This window comes from Taudactylus pleione, unplaced genomic scaffold (genome assembly GCF_031769625.1).
Source record: "Taudactylus pleione unplaced genomic scaffold, aTauple2 ptg000226l, whole genome shotgun sequence".
In the NCBI taxonomy this organism is placed as follows: domain Eukaryota; kingdom Metazoa; phylum Chordata; class Amphibia; order Anura; family Myobatrachidae; genus Taudactylus; species Taudactylus pleione.
In genome coordinates this window covers 2575001-2581015 of record NW_028284628.1, presented here as the reverse complement: position 1 = coordinate 2581015, position 6015 = coordinate 2575001, and positions in this window count along the sequence as shown.

The following is a 6015-nucleotide window of genomic DNA, read 5'->3' as shown; positions in this document are numbered from 1 at the left end:
CACTTGAGCTCTATCACATCGCCCCCGGAAGCCAATCATCTTCGCGGTTAGGTAGTGTAGTGTCCCATCCCTTGCTCTGATTGGTCAGCTCATGTGCATTGCGCAAACACTGCAAAGTAAGAACAGAGCACTTCACATACCTAGAGATATAATAGAATCTAAATTGTAGATATGTATATTGTGTGTGTGTACTTGAAAATTTACAGATTTCAAAGTTAATTTTGTCTGATAAATGGCCTCAAGTCATAGAATGGTCGATGCTAGATCCTATGTGGAGAAAGGACCTCTGTGACATATCAACCACGTGACCACTGCAGGAGGGCTGGACCGGTCCTGTGTTACCATCCACGTGGGCATAGAGGGCGAATAAATATTTGTGGCGAGCATAGCGAGCCACCGTGCCCGAAGCGTAGCGAGCCTGCGAGGGGACACTTTTGGTCCCCTGTTAGCATCCCCGCCCCTCCCCCTTTGATGCCAGGTAACGTGGGTGTGACATCACTGGTCCATTAGAGCTCTCTAGTCTAGACCTAATGCCATAGAATGGTAGAGCTTATTTTCCCTTCATGCTAGGGACCTGGAAGTGACGTGAGTGAGGGCGGAAGTGCAGTTCCATGCCCATTAAGGCCACCTAAAGAAGAACGTTGTCCCCACCTAAAGAAGAAAGTTGTCCGCTCACCACGTTTCGGTTTCAGTGGCTTGCTACAAGGTTATATTCCCCCCTCTATGCCCTCTTATATGGTAGGGAATGATGCTGGACACTGGCTGATGACGTCAGGGTCCTCTCCATGAAGGGGAATTTAGACATTACCGTCATAAAATAGATATACCATACCCATAACCTCGTCTACATTTCACAGGAAAAACCCGGTACAGGGGCATGGTTACAGATAAATGGGCATGACCACGGGCAATGGACATGGGGGCTGGAGGCAGCTGGCGCTGGCTGATAGAGAATGGTAGAGGTTTAACAGTCTGATTTCTGTACACCGGCGCTGGCGTGATTATGTCAGCGTCAGTGCTGACTGCACCGCAGAGAACCATGGAGGACGGAGCAGAGCCGCCTGTCAATCAGCAGCGCTGTGGAAGTCTTGTGTTCTAGCAGGGCTGCTCAAGAATTCAAGGGATTGTACCCACCTGGTACAAAACAGTATAGCCCCTGTTTGCCGATACAGACCTTTAAAAAACAGTACTGTACCAGCTAAATCAGTATAGTTGGAGTGTATGCATACCACCCTTTGGTGTGCGGTCGCGCTCTGATATACGCATTCCATGGTGAGCATTCAACCACCCAAGGCATGTGTACTGTATATTAGAGCATGACCGCAGAGCCAAGGGTGCTATATCTATCTTATAAAATGGCCCCTGTTCAAGTTCTTTGAAGGATCATCATTGTACCAGTCATCTTTGGTAAAGATTGATGTCAGGTCCTTTGAAGTATGTGGTAATTCTGACATTTTTGTCACATTTCTCTGTCAGATATATGTATTTCTGTCAGAGTGATGCAGTGTTGCTTTTCTTTGAGTAGTCGCTCTGTGAGTGATGATATTGTTTACACTTATGGAGTGATACTACTGCGGCTTTGTGATTAGGTTTTGGTGACAGTGGGAAGTAGTTCAGGCGTGCGGTCATTGGGAAATAATGCACGGTCATGTAATTTCTGTGTCTAATCATGTTAGTGGGATTTCTGTTATTTTACCACATTATATATATATATATATATATATATATATATACACATACATACATATACACACACACACAAGGGCTGCTTGAAAAGTAATGAGACTGCCGGTGTATTCCTGTCCCATAGGTAGACGTGGCAACGCTATGCTGGTTATTGTGAAGCTCAGACACCGATGTGTCTGAACCTGCGGTTGGACTGCCGTAGTCTTCTTTGTTTAGGTCACTGCAAGTGGAAGATCTTCATACGTTTCGTCATGGCGGATGAGGAAGACGTGTCTGCGAGTTTACGTCAGAGATGTGTGACTGCATTTTGTGTTAAACTTGGAAAAAGCAGAAATGAAACTCATGAAACATTACTGGAAGCATATGGTGGAGGAAGAATTAGCAATCAGCCGTGCTGCAGTATTTCAGTGGTGGAAGCACTTCAATGAGAGAAATACGCGTGTGACTGACAAAGCGCGTTCTGGGAGATCATCCGCCACGGTTACAGATGTCAATATTGCCAATGCTGCAGAGATGTTGTAAAATGACAGAAGGTAACTTTACTCGGACTTTTGGCTTCACTTGGCATCTCATTCCAACGGGTACAGCATATTGTGACAAAGGAACTGAAAATGCATCGCGTGTATGCCAGGTGGGTACTCAGAAATCCCACAGAAGAGCAGATGCAATGACAAGTTGAATCGTGCAAGAACAGCGTTCAAATGTCGGAGAGGATACCCGATTTCCTGACATCACTTGTGACGAATCTGGATTCCAGATCATAATGACGAATCCACAACAGTCCAGTGTATGGAAACACGTAAATTCGCCTCCGCCCATAAAACTCTGTGTGATTCCTTCGGCGTGTAAAGTCATGCTTCTGCTGTTCTTGGATGTGCACGATATGATCCTACAGCACTGGGTTCCCCGCGGACAGACATTGCAAACGTCCTGAAAACCCATTTGTGTGGAGCCATGGGGCAGAAACGACCACATTTGCTGAAGAAACAGTAGTTTTTTTCTCCAAGACAATGCCCGACCACATGTTGCTGCTGTTGCATTGGCAGCACTGACTGAAATGAATGGGACAGCACTGGAACACCCTCCATATAGCCCGGACTTAGCTCCCTGTGATTTCTGGGCATTCCCAAAAAATGTATTGAATGTGAAGGACGCTACTCTGAAAAAGAAAAATGTTCAGATCCTGTGGAGTCATCTGATTCCGAATTAAAAAAAAAAAAATCAATCTCATTACTTTACAATCAGCCCTCGTACATACGTGTAAACCTTTGGGAAGCCACCTCCGGGAGGAGCCTGGGCGGCACTGCAAGGGGCGGGGATCAGATGAAGTGGGCGGTACTGGGGGCGTGGAGCAGCTGCAGTGGGTGGTGCCAGGGTCACAGAGACGCGATCGTGTCATCTTAGCCACGCCTCCACACTAGACAATGCCGTGATTACCGGCATTGTACAGCAGGTGACGCGTTTCACTCAGAAGTGGGTGGCCGGGGAAGCAGCTGGCACTGGGAGTTTTGGCTTCTTTTTGGGCGGCCGGGTGTGCCACCGGATTTCCAAGAGCCACCTGGCCGTTCCGGGAGAGTAGGCAAGTCTGAATATATAGTGGCAACACAGATGGTGTAGTGGTTAACATTACTGCCTCAGAGCATTGTGTTATTGGATTCTTTTCCCACAAAGGTCCTATTTGTGTGGAATTGTGTGTCAATCCAAAAATATACTGGGAGGTTAAATGGATTCATACAAAAGAAAATTAACCTTGTGTGTGTGCATATGTTATAGGGACTAGAGATTGTAAATTCCTTTGGGACAGGGACTGATGTAGGATTGCCCCCTAATAGCACCAGTCAATAGTGTCCTCTTTTCCCCCTATTCTTTGCATTAATGATGGGGACATTTGCAATTAGAATTAAAGTTTGAGTTAAACTGAAAACATCTGAAATCAAAGTTGGCCCCCAAGAAAATAAGCTAGCAATTGTGCGTGGTTTATGTTCTAGTCACAATTTCTTAACTCTTTGGGGTATATTTACCAAAGATCATTTTATCAAAGTTGCTGGTTTTCTGCATATATGAGGTTTTCAGCTGGATTTAAAAGGGCAATAGCAATGCATGCAAAATCGGATTTGTTTTGTGTGTATTGCCCTTTTAAATCCAGTTTCAAAAGGTGCAAAGGATCAGCAACTTTGAACACGATCTTTAATAAATAAAGTCCCTTGTGTCAGGAGACACAGGACTAAAGAAAATGTCAACTTTTATTAAAAACAGATATTAAAGTCACAACATACCATGAAACACTGTCACCTTTATGTAAACCACCACTGTCTTGTATGAGAGCACGGTCATTATTTCTCTACTCACCTGCCAGCAATGTACTACTACAAGGAGGCTGGACTGCATAAGGGGGCGTGACACTTCCCTTGTTGCCGAGCAACCCGACTGCATAACTCTGAGCTTACATAGAAGGCATCCGATACTGACAAAATAGGCAGGGGCCCCCCAGGGAGGAGGGCAGAGCTACACCAGAGGGTGGGACATCATTTTGTGTATATACCAGTTTAAAAAGTCTCAAAGTTTGGGCTGTTATTAGACCATGTCAATCTATCATATAATATATGAAACTATACTAGAGAAAACTGCTGTAAATTCACACACAAAATCAGAATATATACTAAATATATAGGGAAAGCAACATCGAATATATATATATGTATATATATATATATATATATATATATAATATTTATAGAGAGAGTCCACCCAGCACTCCTATCAACCTATCAAACAGTGTTATCTTGCCCGATGCCTGCACAATATAACAGATATAAAAGGAAAGATATAGGCCCATACTAAATTTGAAGCGTTAAGTCCGGATCCGCGTTAAGTTACCGCCGATGGCGTCATTATGACCTGTTTTGGTTTTACCCCTAGGTGGAAAGTCAATGTAATGTAATAGGCGATAAAGTTTCGCCTATGAATGGCAGGCGGAAAAAAGTGTAGAATTGGGGTTTTGGGGTGCAACGTTTCGGGAACCCCCATGCAGCCCTCAGACAGTCCCCCAACGGTAATCTGAGTAAAAAAAAAAGTGTAAAAAAAAAAGCTTAAGGACACCCCAAAAATTTACTTTGAAAAAGGGAGCAAAAAAAAAAAAATGTTGGGGGACAAAGTTAAAAACTAGCGAACTTGACTCTGGGGGGGTCCCCAAGTATGCCCCAAGTATTTTTTTGATTTCAGGTGTTTGCAGCAGGTGGATTTTTCACAATTTTTTCAACTTTAAATATGCTGACCCCCATTTTCAAGTACCCAAAATTTGCTGGGATAACTTATTTTCTGGAAAAAATACTCCTGAATACTATTCTGCATCAGGTATAGAATAACGCTATTTAGCAGCTATTGAGCCCATTTAAAAACACCAAATACCTTCAGCAAACCAAATCGGGGGGTACCATAGTGAACCCCATGTCAGAGCATCATTTTGGGGGTATCAGGCTGATTTCCCCAAAAATTACAGTACTTTCCGCTTGTTACAGTATCGCCAGGGGGCAGCTTACGCGTACTTTGAAATTGAATACGGGGTAAAGCCTGGGCGGCCGCGATACTTTAACGCCTACAAAACAGGCGAAGTCGGCGTTAAGTCCGGGCCGCGTTAACTTAACGCGGCTCAGTTCAAATTGAATACAGCTCATAGACAGACAGATATGAGATAGATAAAGCTGGATAATCTGGCGGGAATAGGACTGGCTGACTGGGGGAAGGCTGGCTGGGCTGAGGCTCAGGGCAGAGAGGGGGGGGGCAGGACAGGGATGGCAGCTTTGACAAGGCAGGGAGTGCTGGCTGGAACAGGGAGGCGGGGGGGAGCACAGGGTAAGGTCAGGGACTGTAGGACCTGGTTTAGCATTCTTCGGTCGGCCGCACTTGCTCAGCCAGCCAGCATCAACGCAGACCGCATTTCAAAATCAAATATGGAGAGGGGGAGACCGGGTGGCACTGGATGCACCCACCAGCACTTCAAATATAGCACCGACCGCAAGCCAATCAAAGCTCGTGGCCACTCCTGATTGGCTGCCTGTTCATGAACCCTGGTGGGCTCGTGGCCAGCACCATATTTTATCAAAATGTTATGGCTGCCAGTGAGTGTAGCACCGCAGCCAGCCAGGTTCCCCCTCTACTCTTTCCGGGCCCTTGACTCTTCTGATGGCGGCCTTGACAGGTAGGAACCCTTGATCCACAGAATATGCAGCTTCTTCTCCTAGGGCCAGAGTGCAGCACTTTAAATGTAATTAAAAAATAAAGTCTGATCATGGTGAGCCCCTTAGGTAGCCAGCGTTCCTCATACCCCCC